Raw genomic sequence first — 13,268 nt, 5'->3', positions numbered from 1 at the left:
TGGCTCAAATATAGGTTTTAACAACCTCAATGTGACGTGACTTGATTTAGACTGACTGAAAATCCATTATTGTAAAAATGTATGTGACGTACTGTATTCACGAGCTCAGAACAGAGAGAGGAGAGAGCTGTTAAGGTTTGGCACCGACAGATCCCAACCATATGTGAAACATATAGGAATTAGCTGTGTGTGTGTGTGTGTGTGTTGCAGGTGCAGTAGTCCTCACAAGTTGTCTTAATGAGGTAGAATCTCTTTTTCTAGGAACTAGTTAAAGGAATACTTCACTGATTTGAATGTGGCTTTGTATTGCTAAAAATTTGACTCAGCGTAGGACTGAGGCGAGCACCGGCACCGGCCGCCCGGTCGAAAGTCAAACCAAGTATCAGAATGGGAAAGAAAGTCAGATGACTTTGAACGTGGCATGCTTGTTGGTGCCAGACAAACCGCTCTGAGTATTTCAAAAACTGCTGACCTACTTGGATTTTCACGCACAACCATCTCAAGGGTTCACAGGGGATGGTCCAACACAGAGAACATATCCAGTGAGCAGCAGTTCCTGATGTCTTATTGATGTCAGAGGTGAATAAGAGAATGGCCAAATGGGTTCAAGAAGACCTCACCAGAATATGTGTTAGGTAAATAAAACACCCAAAGAAATGTGTGAGAAGTGCAGAAAAAAGACTGTGATCCACTCAAGGTGCCTGAAAAAAACCCTGTGGACAGCTGAGCTGCACATTTGAAAGCATGTCTTTAATGAATTCCTGCCTGCTGAAAGTTTATCAAAGACTGTTCTTAAATTAGTAACATGCGCATTTCTGGAACAAATACTGACATTTTTGGCTGATGACATACATCACAGTGCACATAATGTACTGTACTGTAATGCACAGTTCACACGAGGTAGCGGGATCTTATTTTGACAAATGTGGGAAAAGGGGAAGTGGTTGGACTGTGTGTTATCTTATCTGTGTACTGTCCAAGCCACTGACTGTGCCGTGTCCTCGGAGTGACAAGCACAGTTGTGTGTGTGGTAGCTGGCAGCCGCTTCACGCCTGTCTCTCTCTGTACCACAGAGGGAGTCTGGGAGAAAATGCAGAGGTTTCAACTCATTTTCCCCAGGATGTTCCAGCAGGCTATGAGTTGATATGTACAAATCTGTCTGTAGAGGGGAATAGCTTCTTGAAGGAAAGTAGGGTGTGATTGCACTTAGCTCATAAGCTCGTGTTTGACCAAAGACCGCTGGCTAGAGACATTTAATGAAATCTCCTGAATGACATATGATTCAATTTGGCTGCGATAACCACTGAACATCTGACCATTCATTTTCCAAAATGAGATATCCACGATGGCAAAAAGGTAAAACTTTGCCAAACAGCACACAATGAGATAGTTAAAAAGTTGTTTTTGGTTTTTTTTTGCTCCAGAAAAGGCAACATCACCACTCTTGCCAGACCTTTTTTCAACATTGGACTTGACTTTGAACAAGCTGATTGATTGACTTGTGGACCCTGGCCAGGCTGTCCTCATCTGAACCGTCTGAGTCAGACAGGCCTCCGCTGTGGCAGGAGATAAACTCAGCTCTCTCCCAAAACCGCAGCAGGTGGCCTGTGTTTGGGTTGTACGCTAGCTCAGTATCGTGTTACCTCCTCCTACACATGTTATCAATTAGTATAGATCCGTAGTGTGGCACAGCCAAGTGCTCATCGCTTTTCTCCCCCTCGCTCCCAAATGAAAGGACACGAGGAGAGAAACGGTAGCGAGCAAAGAAAAAAAAACAAATCCTGGCTTGATCTGCAAAAAAATGCAGTTTACATTTTTAGCAGCTTTTATAATCAATCAGGTGTTGAAACGTCAAATAAACCCTCGGCGAGCGGGTGGTCTAGTTGTCGAAACTCACCAGTTAAATCAAAACTCTGCTGGAACTTCATCAATTCATGCAAAAAAAATGAAAGTTAAAGAACGACACACAATTAGGTAAAAGCACAGTTGAATTCCTGAGAAATGAGGCAGGTGTCTACCGCGTACGGTCCCGGGAATCCGACTAGACGCATCAGAGAGGAAAAAGGTGTGATTCGTCCGTCACTTAGTCCCATTCAGAAGTATGTCTGGGACTGGTCTTATGCGAACGCTTGTATAAACACAGACTGTGTCCTTTTATACATCTTGGCTGTCGGTCAATGAGCGCTCTGCCTCCGGGGAAGGGTCTCCTTCCAGTCAGTTTCCAGTCAGAAGAAATCATAACACATCCTGACCTGGCGATGACGACCATGACATTTTAGGCACTGCGCATGCAACAGAAACAGACGCACAAACAGGACAAAGTAGCATGAATTAAGGCAGGATATGTAGTCCTAAAAAAGGGCAGTGAATGACATTCATATCTGTCTTGGTATTTAATGAGAGGGCTGGATAATTCTCTCTTTGAATGTCAATAAATGGGAAAATGCTTCAGCTCTCAAACCAAAGTTTTAACTAGTAACAAGTCATATGAATTATGCTGTCTGTATTTGAAATATGCCTTACATTCCTGTGTGTGGCATCACATTAAAGAGGGTCCTTGTGTATTTTAATGTGGCCACAATATTACTCTGCCAGGTAAAAACAGCTGTAGTCATTCCAGTTTCCATGCTCGCGCAGTCATGTTTTTCCAGGAATAAAAGATGCCAAGGTGTGTGTACACGTGAATCTTTCAGATTTGACTTCACTTGTCTAAAATCTTGAAGATCTGGTCACTCGGTGGACCAGGGGAGAATCTGTAGTCCAGCAAGTACGGGATCATCAGGGCACGAAAGGGCCACTTTATTAGGTACCTGTTTAACTGCCTGTTAAAACACATAACCGATCATTAGAATTATGTAGACATGAGTCACACGAGTGACTTTGATTGTTGGGTTGTTTGTGTCCGAATGGCTGATCTGAGTATTTCAGAAAATTATGATCTCCTGGTATTTCCACACACACAACCACCTCTGGGGTTTAAAGAGAAAACGCCTTTTGATGACGAATGTTTGATTGGTTTAAAATATCTCTGAACGCACTGCAACCTTAAAGCACATGGGCTACAGCAGCAGAAGACCCAACCAGGTTCTACTCCTACTGCCACTGTACCAGATGCCATGTATAACCTAATAAAAGGCCCATAAAACCCCCCGACATATCCATGCATATCAATGCAAATCAGACCAAAAAAAAATTAAAAATTAAATACAGCTGTTTCCCAACAAAGCGATGTTTTAATTGTCATCAAATGCAGATGTTCATTGCAGGGGCATCTGTGGTAACAGGTAAAATGTGCTTATACTGCTCCCAAAGGGAGAACAGAGTTCACAGAAATGAATCCGTCACAATATAGTTTGCTTCAGCTCAATCAGCTTGTTCTCAGAACAAAGAGCTTCATGTTATTGAGTTTTAAGAAACGCCGCTGCATTGTTTCGGGTGTAAAGAAAGATTTCCAGGGAAGCCAGAGCTTTTACTTGGAAAATGAACTAATGCTAGAATGCACCATGGGCGATTACCATCAGAATTAGTGATTTGTTTACGACGCACACCTTCCCGTACTCCACCGCTCGCTAATTGCAGGCAGGATCCAATAAGACCCGAGGCACATGTGAGGAAATCAGGTTAAATTAACTGGACCCAATCAAGAACAGATTTTAGAGCAAAAACCAAAGATGCGTCTTACTTCTTGGGGAAAAAAAAAAGAAAAGCATGCCAAAGTCCTCTGAAAGTGATACATGGGACAAAGTTGCTGTATGAAGAAGTCACTCAAACAGCATGGGTACTCCTTCTGCTGCTGCTGCTGCTGCTGCTGTGGAACCACTCATCAGTCATCATCTTTTTAACAATCTCCATCTTTCTCTCTGTGCTTCACCTTTTGCGTTTGGCATTTCAAGCAGGCAGAGATTTAGAGTGGTGTCAAGTGTCCTGCTCGATGTCTGGCAACGTAACCTCCCTCTTGTGTTTTGACAGTCAATAATGGCTGCAGATAATGAAGCATCTCAGGGTGTTAGAGCCTCACAAGGAGAGCACATCCAAATATATGCCAAAACAAGCATTCTTTGTGAAGAGGGGGCAGGATGTTACTGTAATACCTTTGACGGGTGCCAGACTGTGGGAGTCGGCCTTGATGATGGCTTGAGTGCAGTGGATGCCAGGCTGAATACCAAGACAGTGAAATTACAGAGGGTGCAGACGGAGGAAACAATGGCTTTTGCAGACATCAATGAAAGTCTTTATTTAATGGAAATACTACACTGTATTGTATAATAAAAGTTATTACACCTTATGCAGCCAGGGGGCAGTCATATTTGCATTTGTCAGTCGAACAGAGAGGTTTTTGGTTCCCTTTTAAAGAAAAATCTTAGAAATGCGAGCAACATGGTTGTATCTGGCAGTGTTTTGGTCACTTGACTCTATAACTACTGCTTGGATCGGCACGACCGTTGGTACATCCATGAATGGTGCCCAGAGAGTCAGAATCAAAGCAATATCAGTACAAACTATTTCCACTACGTGGTTCCCGCACGACTCGGCACGGTCATTTTGCTTTTCCATTAGCGATAGTACCTGGTAATTTTTTTTAGTCCCTGCTCTGCCGAGGTTCCAAGCGAGCTTGACTACAGCAGCGACTCCTGCCATTTCATCAGCTGTCCTGTGTACCTAATAAAGTGGCCGTTCAAACGTTTCATACAGCTGTGAATTTGTGCTTTATTGTGCTGTTTTTGCCACTTGGTGGCCGACTGGCCTGTAACAAGTGAAGGCTCTATAATAAGACAGGAAGAGGAGAAAATGGAAGGGCATGACATAGGCCAGATTTAAATGCACAGCACAGCGGTCACATACCATTCATGCCAGGCTGCTTAAGTAACCAGGACACCAGGGCCTTGGAAATGAAACGTTCTTGAACCGAACTTCACAGCATGAACTGTGAAGGATGCTGTAGCAGGGAGATGCAGGACAGATGCCCCGAGCAGCGCTCCATCTCATTCTGGAGAGCGCTCATGTGTCATGTTCCCCACGGGAATCAGCTCAAGTGTTATTCAGTGCCGCGTCTACAACCTTGAAATGGCGGTAAATGTCGTCCTGTTAACAAAACCACGTCTGTGCACCGGATGTGTTTATTTTAAGATCTCCAGTAATTACTTAACTATGCCTTAAAGATACGCTCGGCAGAAGAAGAATGCCGTGTGTATATTTAGAGTAAATGCTGGGATAGTTACAGTCAAAACACTATAGAGCAGTGCTAATACACCGCTGACATTAAAATGAACGGCTTCCTGGCCCTTAATGTGCTGGAAAGTCATTCAAGGGAGTGCTCGGCACTCGTTTTCTATTAACGTTACACAGAACATTTGCGAATGGAGCGCTGGTTGTGTGTGCCACTGGGAGAGCTTTCAAACAATGGACACGAGGGGATTCCACTGCTTTATGGTGCAGAAGCTCTGGGCCATGGCCACCTGCCATGCACGCAGTGTGTTCATGCTGCAACTAAGAGGACGGAACTGGCAACTTACAAGTGAATTGTGAGGGCGCACACGTCTCTTTGATCTTTATGCTGAAAAGATTACAATCTGAGCCCGTTACAGCCGACTTTAACAGTGAAAATGGTAAAAAGAAGAAGAAGAAGCAACAAGAGTGTCTTCCTGTTAGTTATTTTTAATCGAAACTTAATTTTCAGGCTAATTTTACGGACAAAGAAACGCTGTATATAAATATAGCAGCCAAGACTTCTAGTGAAATTTGTGGTGAGAATCTTGAAATGACTAGTTCAACCATGTCAAGTGGTTTCAGTGCAGTCACAAACACACACATACGCACACATGCACACACACATTTCTGGGAAGCTTGTTTTTTTTTTTGCAATATTGCAACTGACTTATCACGGGAGGTCCAGACTTCTGCCATATGCCGAGCGTGCAGGTGCAGGAAGTTGACAGCTCTAAACACTGTGCACATTTAGTCTGTTGCAGAAAGTACTCACTTAAAAGGCTTCTTACCCTTCCCGGGAAGTTGCTTTGTGACCGCTCAGTCAAGATTGAAAATGAAATAAGAGCAATTACTTGCACTGACCAAAATTTGTGCGGCACATTTGGCAGCTTGTGACTCATTTTCCATGATTGTACTCGCTTGCAAAACACCCTTGCACATGTATATTGTATGAATTTGATTTAAAATACAAATTACTCTTAACGAATGACAGTAACTTGAGAGGTGCAATCGAAACCTGCAGCTGCAGATGTTTGTCAGAAGAGGGGTAAGAATTTATAACTGGGGGAGATGTTAATCTTTTCAGCGTGGCCCATAATTGTTCTCAAATCCAGATTGCACTGACACTGACACTGACACTGACATGCAAAAAGAGCACAGACAAAAAAAATATTTGAACCACATGATGGATTATTTTTTTTAAATTCCATTTGTGCAGCTGCGCAGCCTGATTAAAAACACTTACTATACACTTTGAACATTTAGGGCAAATAAAAACATGAAAGACCTTTTTTCAACAGAATCTTAAGGTTAAATCTCCAACTGGTGGAAAAAAAAAGTAAGAAGCTGCAGAATGTAATAAACAGTGATTTTTTTCTCTTTTTTTTTTTAAACAAGGCTACTCTGACAAATATTGTCTTTGGAGGGCTGCCAGATTCTTGTGCCGATGACTCCGTGCCAGAGGCAAAGCTCATCCAAGTCCAGAGTATTCTCGAGTGGGTCTGAGTGTTGTTTTGGAGTTTGAGGCAAAAGAGGAGAGGCCAATGGCTCCCAGTGAGATAGGCTATTATAATCCACCCCAACACACACAAACACAGAACTGCTCGAATCTGTGTTTCTTTGAAATGGACACTGAATAGACATTAGACAGACCAGGCTTTTGTTGAATTTTTAAAAGCTGTATGTGTGAGTGTAATAGTCCAATATAGTTCCAGGTAATGTACTTGTGTTTCGGTCCACATGCAGTTAATCCTAGTTTAGCCTGAACTCATCACGCTTGGCTCAGTCATTCGTAGACTGTGTACTGTATCCTGTCCTTTGTGTGCTCTTCACGTTCACCACAAGGGAGTTTTTTGGTTGCAAGTGTGTGTGTGTGTGTGTACTCTGTAGGACCTTTTCCTGGTATAAACACTGACGTTTTCAAGACCAGTAGTCCTTAGAATATGCGATCACGTTTATGTGGGCCGTGACGCTCTCTGTATAATTGTTTACATGCGAAATACACACACACAAACATATATGCTACATGTGCCCTAATAATTGAACACAGTGCTACGGGTGAAGAGCTATGGCTAAAAGTGTTGTTTTCACCCTTTTTTAATACAAACAATTTAGGATTTAGTACGTGTGTAGAGACCTTTTTTTAAAAGAAACAAAAAAACAAAGAACAAACTTATGAGTATTATTGTAAAGGTATGCCATACACGTTGGTTTTCCACTATACAGTTCTAGCACGGCACGGCATAACATGGCTCGACTTGGTTTGGTTTGGTTGGTTTTCCATTACTATAGTACTTCCTCAATGTGGGCAGAGTTAACTGAGTTAATTAAAAAGAATCATTCAGTACTTCCTAATATTGAGATTTTAGACATTTCCTTGCTAAATGTTAGAGATTAAGTCTAAGTTTTCAAGATTTTTAAGTTTTTTAAGATTTTTAAGTTGTTTTTTTTAAAAAGTGATCTATACACACACACATACAGTATATGTATATATATATATATATATATATACACATACATACATATATATATATATATATGTAGTATTGGAACCTCGTCAGAGCAGGTACTAAAAAAAGTACCAGGTACTATCACTAATGTAAAAGCCAAAAAAAAAAAAACCTGCCATGTTGGAACTGTGCAGTGGGAAAGCACCATAATGTTACAACCTGGACCTTAAACATGACATTTGCCATTGTAGTGAGCCTTCAAAATGAGGGTAATGTATGTTAAGAGAACTGAACTGGGGAACATAGGACTCAGTGACTCAGAGTTTGCCCGGCATTGATCTTCTCATCTGAACCTCTGAGAAATCTCCTGAAAGTGCTGCTTGTTCCTTTAACTATGCAGTGTGACTCTGTTGATACCGCGTGTAACTAGAACTGCAGTTGTATATGTCATAACAAATGAGCTCGGACTATACTAGTATTATCTAATCTTAGCCTGAGGGCTTTGTCATCTTTCCCATGCCCCACTGTCACACACAGCCAGCGACGGTATTTCCTCTTATTATCATTATTAATAATATTTCTTTTCATAGTGACCTGGTGAGGACCCCTGTGCCGAGCTGCATTGCTTGCATTTTTATACACTAGCTGTTTATACAGCTGCATAGTCTTGGGAGCCCCTATTTGGGCCAGAGTTGGGTAACGCAGATGATCTGGTGCCATCTGGTAGCTCTGGCCCCCGAGAAGAAGTCAGCTGTGGGCGTGGGTTTCAGTGTTGAGGAGGAGGTTGAAATGGTGCCAGGTGAAGGTGAAGAGTCTACAATGAGAAATGGCAGAAGAAGAGAAGAGCAAATATGAGAAGTGAGGGATCAAAGAGGGGAAAGAAGTGCAAAGCAGAGAGCTGAGAGAATGAAAGTTAAGGATGGTGTGATGGGGAGAAGGGGATTTAGGTGCGGGAGGAGCCAGTAAGTGGATATGGGACCACAGAAGCGACTGCATGACGCGTTAGTGGGGGGGTTTACGTGGAGGGGAGGGCGGTGGGAACCTGTGGGTATTACGAGGCAGGAAACAGCAGGTCGAGGGGACACAGCGTGTACGTCTAACACTTGTGTTCTTGTAAAAAAAAAAAGAAAAAGAAAAAAAACATTCCACACATGCTGTGATTTAATTTTCCTCACTGACTCGAAAATAAAATATGCCTCTGTATGCTCGGAAAGATTAACAGCTCTTTGAATCCCATTAAACACACGCAATATTGCTTCCAGAATGCATATATCAAAGACGCGGTAAATCAGAATCTGAGAAATGAACAACATGTTACAGCTGTTTAAATGACTGCGGCTATGGCTTTCTAGCTAAGAACTGACATCAAACATGTTCATATAAAATGCTTAGTTGTTTTTCCCCATATGTGAAATACTGTTTAACAATGTTAGCTAGAAAACACAAGAAAGGTTAATTGAAATGCTATTAGACATTTGGTCATAAACCATTTAAATATGGACATTACAATCAGAATCAGGGTTGTTGCCAGGTAAAGTTGACACAGTGCTAGGAATGTGCTCTGGTCAGTGATGCACATATAGAGAGACAGATGAATAAAATAGAAAAGAGAGACGCAATATGGAACTGTCCAATTTAACAGCAGTTTATGGGGTCAGAGTTGATGGTGAAAAGTTACAAGATCACCAGTCAATTCATTATAATAATAAATCATGTCATATTGAACGTGAAAGTTTACTTCCATCGCGAGAGCTGTGCATTAACATACAAAATGTTTAAAATGACTGTTCTATCAGAATAAAGCACTTTTCTTCAGAAAAAAATCATAAAAGTACGAATGTGAAAAGAACAATTCATAGGCTTTCAAGTGGTAATACTGTTGCCACCTCTGACTAAAACATAGAGAGAAACCAACAGAAAAAAAACACCTTACACGTTGTGACATTGTAACCTCAGAGTGAAACAAACGACCTGGTCGACCCAAATTATGAGAAGAGTACAAGAATTGTCAGCGTGTAATTTAAGTAGTGTGTTGTGCCTCATCATCGCGAGTCATGATCGACTTCACGACCTCGGTTTTAAGGCTGGGATCAGGCACATTTCAACCGGCGTCGTTTTCACATTTAGTGAAATGATGTGACTTGTGTTTGGGTAATGATGCAGATGCAGACTCGCAAACTGATTTCATCACACTCTCGCGCACACAAACACAGAGAAATGCTGAGTCATTAACTTCTCGAGCCTACTTGAGCATGAAAAAGTCACTTCCCAACATGCCCTCGACTGATGAACTTTAACCATCAGTGAACAATTTTTTATTTTATTTTTTTTCACAGATGCCTGACTTGTTCTTCACCACACTGAAAAGATTATACATTTTGATTGCAAACACATTCCCAGCAGATTTCTGTTGAGTGAATTAGCCAGTCAGTCAGAAAGACTGTATACAAATGTATTATGTTGAAAGAGGGTCAAAATTATTAAACATCTGGACAATCATGAGACTTTGGCACAGAGAGGCCTGTGTCATTTGAATCATCATATTTCTGAAAGTATGTCTGAAACTGCACCAGTAATTACAGAAAAACATTATGCTGCTTACAGTGCTTGGGAATATGTGATCAGTGCAGGGCAGCCGATCCTGGGCTTCAGTGCTTGAATTTCTGGGAAAAAAGTGAAAATGTTCTGATGTTTTTTTGATGAAAAACAATAAAAGTTGTAGAATAAAAGACCAAAAATACCCATACAGTGATGCCTATATCAGAGCACACACCACCTCAGCCCCTAGACCTTCTCAATTGTGTGCGATTTCCTTCCAGTCAACATGAGGAAATGGATTTTACTGCGACAGACACGTTCATGATGCCGCTGCGTTTGAAAGTCTGCGTACTGTCTGACACTTTTTTTTTAAAATTCAGCTCAGCTTTAAAAACAATACATCTGGAGTTTGCAGGTTGTTTAGGGTGGAGGGGGAAGGAGGGAGGAGAGAAGGCAACAGGGGACTCGTCATTTTACCAATTCCTGTAAAAAAAAATTCATGCCCCTGAAATAGCAAATAAATGAGAATACACCAAGTTAAAAAGAAAGGATGACTAAGTCAGATTTTTTAATTATTTGTCTGGGAATGGATGAATGAGTGAGGCGAAGCGGAACATTATCCTCCCAGACAAGGGTGGGGTTTTATTAGAGGAGAACGACACACTTAATAACGGCTTATCCTAAAGGAACTTCCTTAAGGGCTGTTGAAGGAGCAGTAAGTCCAGTTTCTACAGCTCTATAGGGAAAATCTACCACAACGAGCAAAGGAAAGGAAAGGAAAGGAAAGGTTCATTCTGGCTTTGGCAGAATCCCATTTCTTATTTTTACACTTTTGCCCCTCAGTTACAAGGAATAGTGGCTAAAACCAGATAAAATCTGGGACTGCAAACAAGTTTTGTTGTAGTTAGTATTCGTTGTGTAGGCTACATTTAAAACATGCTCCTGAAAGGTTTAAAGGCATTTGTGAGGGTCGACACTTACATTTATATAGGACAAAACAGTTGCTTTCAATGTACCGAATCATTCAAATCGGTTCATTCAAAAGATGACTTCACTACTTCCCGTCTGACTGGGGAGTGGACGACAGTCACTGAACTAAAACACGGCTGAACGGGTTAAGATTTGGCTCACGATACACCAGATTTTTAGAAATGTCCTTGCTAAATGTTGGAGATTAACGCATGTTTTCAGGATTTTTGGCTGAGTCACAGTTCCGCATTGTTCCGTTTGATTCCTGTGTCAGACGTCACGGGTATAGAGTCGCGTTGGACACTGCCCAGTCTCTACCGCGACAGGAACAGGAACAAGCAAACATGCAAAATGGAGGGTTAGAGCTAAGTGGTTTTTCTATTCAAATTAACAGACCAGTTCATTTTGGTCACCTTTTTAATGGTGAAATCATTCAAACGTTAACTTCCTGAGTAAACTGCCCCTACGAAACATCAGTGTAAGAAAGCTAACATCCAGAATTTCTAGTCAGCCAGTGCTTTTGTTTTTTCTTTCTATTGTTTGTATTTGTCAGGACTCAGTCATAAAAATTCATTGCTGTTAAGATGTAACGCACAGGGGGAAACAAACAACATCATTATTGTTTTTGATTGAGAGCCCCAAGCAGCAGAAATGACATACTGTGCATTGAACAGCTACACAAAGACAAGCACGTGTGTAACAGGGCAGAATTCAGGGGCAGAAGGCTGGGTCGAACACCGGAACAGAAACAGAGCAGATAGGTTGGGGACAGGCAGGGTCGAAACCGGGGAACCAGTCCAAAAAACACTGGAGAGACTAGTGCAGACAACATAGAACAATCTGACAGTGACTGCATGGTGGAGAGGAGCATATATAGTGGGCTGATTAGTGATCAGGTGCAGCTGCTGTGAACAGGTGAGTGGAGTTGAGCTGATGAGGAGGGAGTGGCTGATGAGGAGGGAGTGGCTGATAGGTGATGAGAAGGAGGGAGAGAAGAACTGTGAGGGGGAATCCAGCAGTGTTACAGCAGTCATGACCTCAAGAAATGTCAGACTGTTTATTAAAAGAGATAAAATGAGAAATAACATTTTCAAAATTCAATTTTATGTAGGAGAATTTCCCATTTCCCATTGTTATCCAGTATTTATCATCAGAATGAACTCATACTGTATAATTTGATTTAAACTGCACTTATCATGCATCACATTGTAGGCGTCGCAATACAAGGAAAATCCAGATTAACTTTCTGTGTGTGTTAGCAGGATGTATTAATAATCAAAAAAGATGTTTAGTCTAACCATCTCTTCTTTAAAACACCCAGGTCTGGATCCAGCAGGGGGCACTGCATCCAATTTTTGTATGCCTGGTGCACAATCACTGAGGTCACGTTATAAGGCCCCAACTCACTTAAACTCACACTTAACTCACTTTATGTTTGCAGTCACAGCGTGCGACCGCGACGGAGGGCGGATTCAACTCTCCTTTGTCCTCGTCAATTCAGTTGTTATCTGCATCAAACTGTGAGGATTAAGACGCGCGGCTCCTGGAACCAGAGGCCCTGAAGTGAACCTGATCGCAGTCTCGTAGAGCCACACTGAATATAAATGAGACAACCCCACCTAAGTGAGTGTGTGTGTGTGTGTGTGTGTGGTTGGAAAGCTCCTTGGAAATGTGTTGCAAAGACAGTCAAAGAATCTCCAGGAAGCTGACATCAAAGTCCTCCCTATATTGGCGTGCATTAAAAAGGAGCCAATAACTTTCAATTTTCGACACCTTTTTTTAACGTCACAACGGATAAATCACAGGCTAAAAAACACCTCTCTCTCACTCTCTCTCGCTCTGTCTTGCCACAGACAGTTAAAATTTTACTCCTTCTCTTCTCACAGAATCCCAAAACAATTCACCCCATAAAATCCAGACTCAGCTTGCCATATGTGAAAATCTATGACTCCCTCAGGAGCCCTAAAGGAAAATTACTGGCCGGGCGACAGCGATAGAAGATCCTTGTTTTCTTGCTTTTCTCTCTCTCTCTCACTCTGGGAAAGCGTGTGCATGTACTCAGTGAGACTGGATGTAGTTTTGATGTAGCTGGGTGGTGCTGGTCAG

The sequence above is a fragment of the Solea senegalensis genome, linkage group LG3 (genome assembly GCF_019176455.1).
Source record: "Solea senegalensis isolate Sse05_10M linkage group LG3, IFAPA_SoseM_1, whole genome shotgun sequence".
NCBI classification, from domain to species: domain Eukaryota; kingdom Metazoa; phylum Chordata; class Actinopteri; order Pleuronectiformes; family Soleidae; genus Solea; species Solea senegalensis.
This window is presented reverse-complemented; position numbering follows the sequence as displayed.